We start from the raw sequence: 11,457 nt of genomic DNA, 5'->3' as shown, positions 1-11,457 counted from the left end.
CTTTCTTGCAGATTTTAGGATTATCTGTACAGTCAGGTTAAAAATAATCAAAGTAAAAGCAGAGCTTTCAGTTCTCAGGCTCCTCTCTTGTGAAACCAACTCCCAGTTTCTGTCCTTTCGGCTGACACCCTGTCCACTTTCCTTTTTGATAAATCCTATAGTTAGGGTTGGCTTGGGTTTCCTGAGCTATCCCTTAGTTATCTGCTAAAGGCTTAGACTGCTGGAGGACAACTTGACCCCATTTCTTGTCTTTGCTCTCTCTATGCTCCTTGTTTGTATTTATAATTATTGCTGTCATTAATCTGTGTTTTTTTTCCCATAGGAACTACACCTGGAGCACTTCCTGTTTGTCTGTGTCTCTTTCCTGTCCTCTCAAACCCCTGCCAGATGACCTTTGTTCTGAACTGGCACTATATAAAAATGAACTGTACTGAATCTATTGTCGCTGATTCTTCCTTTTTACATTTGTCAGTTTCATAAGAAGTTTACTAAGTGAAATAAACAACTGACACATACACCGTTTTTAAAGCTTTAACTGTTTTTCAAAAACAACTTGTCACTCTAACTTTTGGCAAACACTAGATTTTCGGTCCATTTCTTGCTCTTTGCCCTTTTACCACAAGACTTTTTGAACAATGTTCTTTGGACACATGAGACCAAGTTACAGATGTTTAACCCATGATGCACTCCAGCCAACACAGCTCATTCTAGCTTTCAGCATGGAGGTGGAGGGATGATGGTTTGGGCTCCTTGCAGTCATGGAGTGGACCATAAACTCCTCTGTAGACCAAAGGATTCTGGAGGTAAATGAGGCTGTCTGACACCTGAAGCTTGGACCAAACTGGGTCTTAATGCAAACACAGCAGCTGATCTACAACAGAACCACTGAAAAACAAAAGAAAAGACAAGTCAAAGTCTTGAACCTCAACCTGACTGAAATGCTGGGGGGGATTTTAGAGACGCAAACCTTAGTAAGGTGGGAGTTATCTGATTTTTACCTTATAAAAAGTATGTTTGATTAAAAAGTACTGCAGGAAATGGAAATAAATGTAATTTGCAGATATTAATCTCACTTCAGTTCTCTCAGAAATTATGTTTGTACTAATTCAGTGTATCTTATGCTTCAAACTATGACTTTCATCTTTTCTTGTGTTCAGTTTTAGATTAGAATCCAGGATCCAACCATTGGGATGAACCAAAGAATTGTAAATTCAGATTATTTTCATTACACATTAACTAGGATCTTTGAGTTGGGCCATTTTAACTTTCCATTATGATTCTCTGTCAATGATTGATGTCTGAGTTGTTTTGGTGCGGTCTTTGATTGTGACAAATAACAGGATTTCAGATTTGCCTGCAGCAGTTTGTAACTTATCTTATTTTGTGTCCATGGCTTACAAAAAACTATTCTAGGTCAATGCCCACATATCTACCTCGGCCCGTTTCAAATCCACCTCAGCAGCCATCAAGGTTCAAGGTTTATGATTTAATGTACTGGAGTGAAATAAAGACAGGCAGATCTGGACCAGCATGCTTGTTTTGTATTTTCTGTATGTTTATTGCAAACTTCATTTGCATATTTTGTGCTATTTTAGCCATTCATATATCAAAATGTTCAGCCTATTCAAGAAATGGGTGCTATCACTTTTGGTTTTTGTAACTTTTATACTTTTCAAAATGTTGTTATTCTTTTGGCTGGGATTGGCCATTGAATTTTGCTGCTTTTAGCCAGCATTTCGTCACTTTTACCTAGCATTTTGCTACTTTCAGTTTAAAACTCAAGTTTTGTTCATTTTAACCAACATTTCCGGCTGTAGCCTTGGGTGTTTTCTGTCAAGAGTGCTCCCATGCAGGTCTAGACCTCTAGAATTGGTGAAAACTCATCTGAGAGGAGTTTGAGACTCCAACCTTGGGACTATTTTGAGCGAAAATTTGTCACTCCAATTATTTTTTGGAACATTTTCCAAAATTCAAGCAACACACAAGGAAATGACCAAAATCCTGTAAACGTTTTGGAGCACCCTCATGAAAGGCATTCATTAACTGGTCTACAACAGCTGCAGTCCAGTGAGATGTTGCTTTGAGCTATAAGTTTCCATCCAGTGTTACCTGTACACGCATCACGTGTTGTCAGATGAAACAAAACACCCCAATGCATTTGTAGTAATTGCTGAACATTTAAACCACACCTCTTTGTCCACTACATTTACAACGTTCCAAACATTTTTCCATGTCTTTGGGCTGTGGGAGGAATTCAACACAAGATAACGGAGTGTTGGATCAGTAATAACCTGGACTTTATTTAAACCAGCTGGTAGATAAGCTCCTGCTGAAATGCCACACACCGACGTCCTGCAACAACACAGGTTATGATGATCTGTTCTTGAGTGTTTCACCTGTAAACAACAGCACATCTTCAGGGTCATCAGGTGCACAGTCAAGGTCAGGTGTACCCAAGAAAGTGACTGGGAGATTCAACGCAATCTGCTGGCTTCTTCAGATAACTTTTACAAATTGACGTTTTATAATGTATGTGAATATTTTTGTACTGTGCCCTGAGATGACCTTTGTTGTGAATTGGCGCTATATTAGTAAACTGAATTGAATTGAATTGATTTTAATTGACTGAAACACCATCAAGCTTTCCATATATTGTAAGTTTTGACCATCTGTCTGAGATGTTTGGGTCATTAAGTTAATATTAGCAATTTTAGAATTTCTTATTCCCAAAGCTTCCTTTTGGTTTCATGAAAAAGAAAAACGTAGCCAGCTTGTGAGGATTTGGATTTTTTGTGTTTCTGTTTCGTTTTCTTTATTGTTTTTCTGTGGGTTTTAGTTGTTTTTTTCAGTTTGGGTTTTTTCCTGTTTCAGTTCCTGCTCAGTATTCACTCTTTCTCCGTCTCTCTTTTGCCCTCCTTGCCACGCCCATCTCCACCTGTCCGCAATCATCTCCACTCACCTGTTTCCACTTCCTTCGTTACCCTCAGTACTCAAATACCCGGTCATTTCTCCCACTAGTCGCTGGTTCATTGTTGTTGTTTGCCATTTGCTTCTCTGCGCCGTACCTCATCTCCTTGTTGTTCTGCCCACCGTGTTTTGAATTTTTTGTTCTTTTTGTGTTGCTGCCTTGTCAGCTTTTGTTTTTGTTTTTCTTATTTAATAAATTCAGTTTTCTTTTGGAAGATGAGTCTGTGCTCAGGGTTTTTTTCTGTAGCTCTGTTCCTTTTAAAACCCATTTTACAACATGTTCTCTGAGATCTCATGATATTGCATGCAACATTATTTTCAAAGTTTGACCAAAACAGCTACAACTCTAGCATTTCCCATCATGAGATGAACTTAGTTTAAAACTTTGTCTCTCTGAGGGTGACATGCATTCAATTTGATGTTTTTTCTGATTAGCACAACAGTGACCTTGACCTCCGGCTGTGCAGATTCACTTTAGGTTCAGTTCAGCATGGATAGAAAATAACTGTAAGTTGGATAGAAAAAAAGAACGGGGCTGTGGTGACTAGGTGGTCGGTGTTGCTGTCTTGTTATCCTGAGGTTCCAGGTTCGAGCTCAGGTTGCAGCTGGAAGGGCATCTGGTGTAAAATTGTTCATGTGAGTTTGCTCACTGTGGCCACCCCTTAAGAAGGGAGCAGCTGAAAGAACACAAAAAAACAACAAAACAGATACTAAAGATAAATGTAAAAAAAACAGTAGCTAAAAGCTACAATTAGTAAACTAATGGCTGAAAGCTAAAATGGACAAAAAAGTGAACATGCTGGAGATTTTAAAAACAATGTTACTGAAGAGATCTCAATATCTTGCTATGGGAACTTTTATTTATACTAAAGTTCAATATTTTGAAAAGTATAAAAGTTACAAATACTAAAAGTCGTAGCACACTATTCACCATCAAGCTAAATATTTATATGACTGGTTAAAATAGGACAAAATACTCAGAATTAGTTTGATTGCAAAAAATGAAAACCAAAGTGTGAATCCTGTGTCAGCAACAAGGAAAAACTCTGGTTCTGGTTCCACCTGTGCATTTTTCCACACAGATCCTCTGGTTAAATGAGAAATGGACTGTAGTTCCAGCCAACCAGGCCACTCAAAGCATTTTACAACCCAATCTGTGCCCTCCTTTACCCATCCACACCTTCATACAGCAGCTTTAAACTGTGTCACAGTGTCATTCTTGCCCAGAGACACTGACATGTGACTCGAACTTCGACACACGACAGGAATCGAATCTCCAGCTCTCTCATTGGCGGACAGCAGCTCTAACCACTGATCCACAGCCAACCCCCCCACATGGTGAACGTTCCTCTTTTCTCTCCTGCTTCTTCTTGAAATGCATGCGTTTTAGGAAAGGAAACATGATGAGTCAGGCTGAGCTCATTTCCCAGGTCACAGACTGCAAAGGAAAAACGGGAAGGACAGAGAGAAAGGTTCAAAGTGACACAAACACACAGAGAGAGGGCTTTATTCATCCCCTCAGTTTATCACCACACAAGATCTTCTATTATTATACACACTTGAAGGAGACCAGGAGCAGGAGGAAAACAGGTACTTTGGGTACATCCTTCTGACATTCTCAAAGAGATGAATTAAAAAGAGAAATAAGCTTGTAGCTGAAGCTATGAGACAATTATACATTCAGAAAGGCAATCTTAAATTAATCCTTGAAGAAATGCATAAAGTCCACCAAGGTGGTTAGAAATGAGTTGGGTCGAACCTTAAAAATCAGTGTGCAGTCTCACACATCTGTTCGCACTCAGAGTGTGTGATGAGAATGACTCCCAGCTACTACCACACCAAGTTTTAGGATAATATTTGTAAAATTGACTGAATTAAAGCTAATTTTGTGTTTTCTAATGGCCATCTTGAATAGCATTGTCTCTAAAAGCTAATTTTGTTTGTAGATGTGGATCCACTGATTGAAGTTTCATTAAAATCCATCCAGTCACTCATGAAATATTTTGCTAACAGACAGATAAGACTGGGAGCACTTAATAGCTCATTTTTAAAAACAGATCTTGAGCAGTCAGTTTGTATGTGTTATAAATGACTCTCAGCTACTACCACGCCAAGTTTTAGCTCAACATCTGTGAATTTGACTACGCTAAAGCCATTTTTGTGTTTACTAAGGCTATTTATCTGTGGTGGTCATCTTAAATTCCAAAAGTCAGACACAGAACCTCTAAATAATGGTTTTGGGGATGATGAAAGATAAAACCATTAAATGCAGATTAAGTCTCTGTTAGTAACCTGGATAAAACAGGAAGGTTTTTTTTTTTATAAATGAATCCACTCCTGCTAATTATCTCAATTTTCATGTTCCTGGAACAACAGGTCGAGGTGGAGGAGTAGCTGCTATTTAAAAAGCTAAACCAATTATTAGTTATAATTCTTTTGAGTCTTTGACCTTCAGTTTTTCTTATCCAAAGCAGAAATCAGAAAAAAAACTTTTACTTTATTGTAATTTTTTGTCTGAAATCTCAATTCTTTTGTCTGACCGATTATTGAATACAAATAAAGTCATAATAGTTAAGGATTTTAATATTCATATAGATGTGATAACTTAAACATAGCATTTAATAATTTATTATTATAATTTATTTGGGTTTACCCAAAATGTCCACAAATCTACTCATTCTCTTCATCAAACTTACTCAGAATCCTCACAATCCTGTTCTGCCTGACCATATTTTAATAACCTTTGAGTTTACTGACCACACAGCCTCTGAGAGGAAATTTCATTACAGTTGATGTTTATCAGAGAACGCTGTAACCAAATTTAAGGAATCTCTTCCATTATTTCCCTCTGTCTCAGAGTAATAGAACAGAGCAGCAACTCAGATGATCTTGTTGATAATATTGTGACTTTAATGCAAACATCACTTGATAAAGTTGCTCCTCTGAAAAAGAAACAGTTCAGTCAGAGGAAGCTGGCTCCTTGGTTTAATTCAGAGTTACGTACTTTAAAACAGACGTCTAGAAAGCGGGACAGAAAATGGCTGTCCACTGACATGGAAGAATTTCGTTTAACCTGGAGAGATAGCCTGCTAACCTACAAGAAAGCCCTTTATGAAGCTACAACTGTATATTATTCATCTTTAATTCAACCTGGAGAGACTCACGACAAAGAGAAGCTGCAATTAAAAGGTTTTATTTGACATGAATGACATAAGATATTTGGCGCTTGGACCTCGGCGGAAAACGCGAGTGTTGACAATAGCAACGCGCTTCGAGGAGAAGCTCAGGTTGAGCATTAGAGGCGTCTTCCCCCCAAAAGAGGGGGTTCCCCCCAAAAGAGGGTGCCGAGACCGAGGCTGAGATCTGAGAGACTGATGATTGACTAGCAAGAATGAATGCGAGAGCGATACAACTTAAGGCTGAAAATTCGAGGCATAATGAGCCGGTAGATGAAGGCCGGCACTAAGGGAAGTTGTCGGATGCTGGTAGATAGAGGCCAGCTAATGGAGGGAAGCCATCGGATGCTGGTAGATGGAGGCCAGCTATTAAGAAGTTATCGGATGCTGGAGGATGGGTTATCTGGCTCGAAGTCTGACTTTTGGAATGCGCGCCGACTTTCGGAAGTTCGGCCGGCGAAGGGATGGGGCCATGATGGAAGTCCTTTTAAACGAAGGCTTGCTAGCTGATTGGATACACTGGAGGCGCGGTCGGATGCTGATGGGCTGGAGTGGAGGTGCTCGACGCAGTGATTAGATGCAGGTGAGGCTGAAGCAGGTCTTCCAGTCTGAATTTATGCCTAGGCTTCATTAGAAGAGGATAGGAACAACCTCAGGTTTCTGTTTAGCCCTGTAGTTAGATTAATGAAGAGTCCTGTCTCTGTTAAGCCATGTATTCCTATGACTCTAAGTACTGATGACTTCATGAGACTCTTTATAAATAAATATTATTTTAATTAGAGAGAAAATTCCCACCATCCTTCCTGATTCCCTGTCAGATGAGGCAGCTTTAGAAGCGTCACTAGAACCTGATTTGCGTTTGGACTCTTTTTGGTCCTGTTGAACTTTCTGAATGGTCAAAAATAATATCTTTATCCAAACCATCAACATGTCTGCTAGATCCCATCCCAACCAGACTGTTTAAAGAGGTATTTCCCCTAATTAATATCCCATTTCTCTCTAATGAATGGTTATGTACCTCAGAGATTTTAAAAGCCTAATACTCTGGCATGAAATGTAACAGGCGATATGCATTACTTTAAGGAATGCTAGGCCTTGAATTAGCTGGTGTCTTTATTTTCTATCAGTAATGGCTGCACTGTAACGCCCTTCTTTCTGCTTTTCCCAACATGACTACACAAGCTTTGATAATTGCTGAGAACCACGCTGTTATTGTAACCTGGTCCTGATCTAGACTTGGGGAACATTTGCACAACAACAATCCTCACTTCCTGTGTTTATCTCGTGTTGCTCACAAGACGGTGATTACAGGAGCAGCCAGGTAGGGTGAACCTGACGTTTCTTTAATGATAGAGCTGAGTATGTGACAGTCATCACGCCCAGACACAACTGCTACCTTTTGTCAGCTTGTGTACTCTGTAAACATGTGAGAGGGGGTGGGGGGGGCAGAATGAAGGTGAAAGGGACTCATCCTGTTAGGTCCCATTTACAACAAAAAAAAAGGGTTTTGAAGATGTAGCTGCACTGTAAAAAGTGATTTTGAACAGTATTAAATGTTATCCTAACTTTTAACCAAGTATTTGAGCTACTGAGGTAACTGGTCTGCCTCTGTGCCATCAGGCGATGAGGCCTGAGCTCCCATTTTGAAGTGTCTTCAACCACAAATCCCTTCTTAGGAAGTGAATCGTGGGCTATTACGCTCACGTTGTCGAAAAGTTACTACATTGATTGCATATGTGGAAAGTTATCTGTTGCATGTCTGAAGACCCCAGCTTATCACCATAAATGGAATTGAATGTACTTGAATCCTACAGGTCCGTCCCAGTGGGACGTGGGTGTCTTTTTACTCTAACTGGGTGTGGTAAGGGTTAATAAAAACAACCAGCCCCAGAGAAACGGGGGATCTTCACAGATTGGGCCAGAAGTCCCATTTTTGGCACAGACTCTGTTATTTTGAATAAACTCTCACTGTTCAAGAATAACTTATGTCTGTAAAGTCATTTCTTTTGATCAGTACATCGTTGCTGCAATTATGAAGACCCAGAAGAACGTCCACCATTTGAAGACACTTCACTACTGAACAGAGCTAACAAACACCAGTCGCATTTTTAAAGGGTTTCATGCCATCTTCACCGTGTTTGGCTGTATGAAGATGTAATGAGGCGATAACTGTGGGTGTTACTGTCAGCACAGGACGTCAAGTTTTTAGATTTTCTGGCTGTCATCAGCTCGAATGAAACACACTCACACACACCTAATAAAACAATTCAACATTAATTTTTAATCACCTGGTCCAAAGACACGGAAGCTATTGAGAAAAACATAATTTTTAAATAAAAACATTATTAAAAATATGAAATGTTTTAAAATCCGATAAAATTAGGTGTGTGTTATTAGTCCAATCTAGTGAAACAAGTCATNCCTACCGGGAGGAGGCCCAGAGGAAGACCCAGGACACGCTGGAGGGACTGGGAATGCCTTGGGATTCCCCCGGAGGAGCTGGACCAAGTGGCTGGGGAGAGGGAAGTCTGGGTCTCCCTGCTTAGGCTGCTGCCCCCGCAACCCGACCCCGGATAAGCGGAAGAGAATGGATGGATGGATGGATGGAAAATTTAACCAAAGATACAGTATAAATGCTGATAGATAGCTTTGTTTAAATAAGTAAACAACAGTTAGCATAAATATTATCCCTTATAGGTGGCACAGCAGTGGTTAGAGCTGTCACCTCCCAGTTTACATGTTCACCCCGTGCATGCTTGGGTTTTCTCTGGGTATTCTGGTTTCCTCCCACAGACCAAAAACATGCATGTTAGGTAACTAATCTGTCCCTAGGTGTCTGTCTCATGTGTCCCTGTGATGGACTAGAGATGGATGGATTACCTCTTTAAAGTTTCAATATCTGTTTAATCAGATTAATTATCATTTTACTAATTTGACTCATTGCAGTGTTTTTAAAATCTGTTTGAATTTTCCTTACAAAGCTGCGTAAGTATATTTAACTAAAATGACTCATATTTAAAATCTGATCATTTTTTTCAGAAGTTACTAGTATTTAACCAAATAAAAATGTAAAAAGGTAAAATTTAATTATTTCCTTGAGAAATTACAGGCGTAATAATAGGTTGAAATTTAAATTCAACGATTAAATTACAATTAGGTCATTTTAACTCGGAAATATTGGTTGTAATCATCCCAAATAAAATAGCTGCAAATTACTAATTTTAATGGTTAAAGGTTAACAGCTTGTTTTTCCACTGATGAAACTTGGTTTAACCATCTCATTGTAAACATCCGGCCTGAGGTGAACAGAACTCTGAGGAGCGCTTTCCTGGAAAACAACTGTGACTTCCGTCTAAATTCAAGAGCAAAATAATCATTATTATTACTATAGGGCACAAGAGCGTTTGTGCTGCCTTCATGATACTCAGAAAAAAATCCAGCTAGAGTTTTTGAATTAAACTAGAGAAATGTCATGTTCTGTGAAGGTGCAGTGTGAACGCTGAGGGATGAATGACTTTGCTAAATTTTAATAAAGAAGCTGAAACTAAGTTCTTAAACCTAAAAGACGTATCAAGCCTGAAAAAAGCTTAAAAATGCAGAATGCTAGCTAATATAAGCAAAAGGCTAGCTAAAAGTAGCAAAACAGTACCTAAAAGCTAAAGGTAGTAAAGGGCTTGTTAAAAATTAAACATAGCAAAAGGCTGGAAAGGCTTTATTCTCTGATGAAAAACCAAATTCTAACGTGGAAAAGGAAGCCCACCGGAGGTTTGTACACTGTGTTGATCTGACAAAGTCCTAAAACCTCCTCAGGAAAGGATGGAAGATCACATCCCACAATCTCCACACAGCAAAAATGATTCTAGTTCATCCAAAACATCCACTTTTTACTGCCTTCAACCAAGACATCGATACACAGCTGTTACAAAACACAGGACAAACTCTGTCCTCCATGCCTCCCAGCACTTATTTGAGTGTATGAGACGCATCATTTAGGTCCATTTTTTCACTTTGATAGTTTTGCAACTTGATATTTTTCCAAATCAGGGATGGTTTCAAAAACAGAACCTGTCTGTTGTAACCAAGTTGAGCCTAAATGAACAAAACAGGTTTGGTCAAAACGGAGCAACAGAACTCAAACAAGAGGAAACATGTCAGTATATACAACCAGTGACAGATTAATCCTCGTTTAGTTTGCATGTGGGGCTGAGGAATATCTGTTTGTGCTTATCAGCTGGATGTGGTTAACCTTCAAAGCTCATTTTGGGATAATAATCAAATATATTCATCACTAAGGCAAAAGAGAAGAGCTAGAAAAAAGTGCATTTTCAAAATGCAAAACTAATGCTAAAAGCAGAATGCAGCAAAGTTGAAGAAGCTGAAACTGAGCTATTAAAGCTAAAACAAGCAGAAAAAGAGCTAAAATAGGCAGAACAGCAGATAAAATCAAAACTAAAAGCTAAAATCAGCAAAATCGAAACTAAAGACTAAAATTACTATATCCATAAAACTACAAATTACAAAAGCATAGCTAAAATGTAAAATCAGTAAAACAGTAGTTAAAAGCTAAAAAGTACAACTTAAATTAGCGAAACTATACCTAAAATTTAAAATAAGGAAAACTGTAACTAAAAGTTACATTCAGCAAAACTGAAGCTCAAGGCTAAACTTAGCATACCTGTAGCTAAAAGCTGCAGCTAGCATGAATAGAGAGAAATGAAGCAAGTTTGCTGAAGCAGAGAACAATGTTTCTGAAGAAACTGCAGAGACCCCAGCAGGATCACCTCCCACCTGTGCTCACGAGGGTTTACTCCCACAGACCAGAAACATACATGTTGACATGCTTGTTTGTTACTATGTCCTGAGATTAACTTGCGATCCGTCCGGGGTGTCAGACAGACACCAGCTCGCCGTGGCCTTGCATGAAGATTAATGGAGAGATGCAGAAACCAAGTATAAAAGTCATAACACCCATCTTGCGACTGATCTGAACATTCTGATGTATGAATGGCTAAAAAGTAAAAACAGGAAAACAATAATCTGAATGCGTTCACCTATTAAAAAATTATTATTAGCCTTCAAGTGCTTTAATTAGAGCCACATTAAGACAGACACAAAGTCGGCCTTCTGTCACCTGAAGAACCTCCAGGATTAGAGGACTTATGTCTCAGCACAATCTAGAGAAACTCATCCATGCGTTTGTCTTTAGCCGCATTGATTACTGCAACAGCGTCTTCACAGGTCTGACTAATAAATCAATCAAACAGCTGCAGCTGCTCGTGTTCTCACTAAAACCAGGAAGATAGAGCACATAACA

The sequence above is a fragment of the Kryptolebias marmoratus genome, linkage group LG1, assembly GCF_001649575.2.
Source record: "Kryptolebias marmoratus isolate JLee-2015 linkage group LG1, ASM164957v2, whole genome shotgun sequence".
Lineage (NCBI taxonomy): Eukaryota > Metazoa > Chordata > Actinopteri > Cyprinodontiformes > Rivulidae > Kryptolebias > Kryptolebias marmoratus.
Note: the sequence above shows the minus strand (reverse complement) of the source record.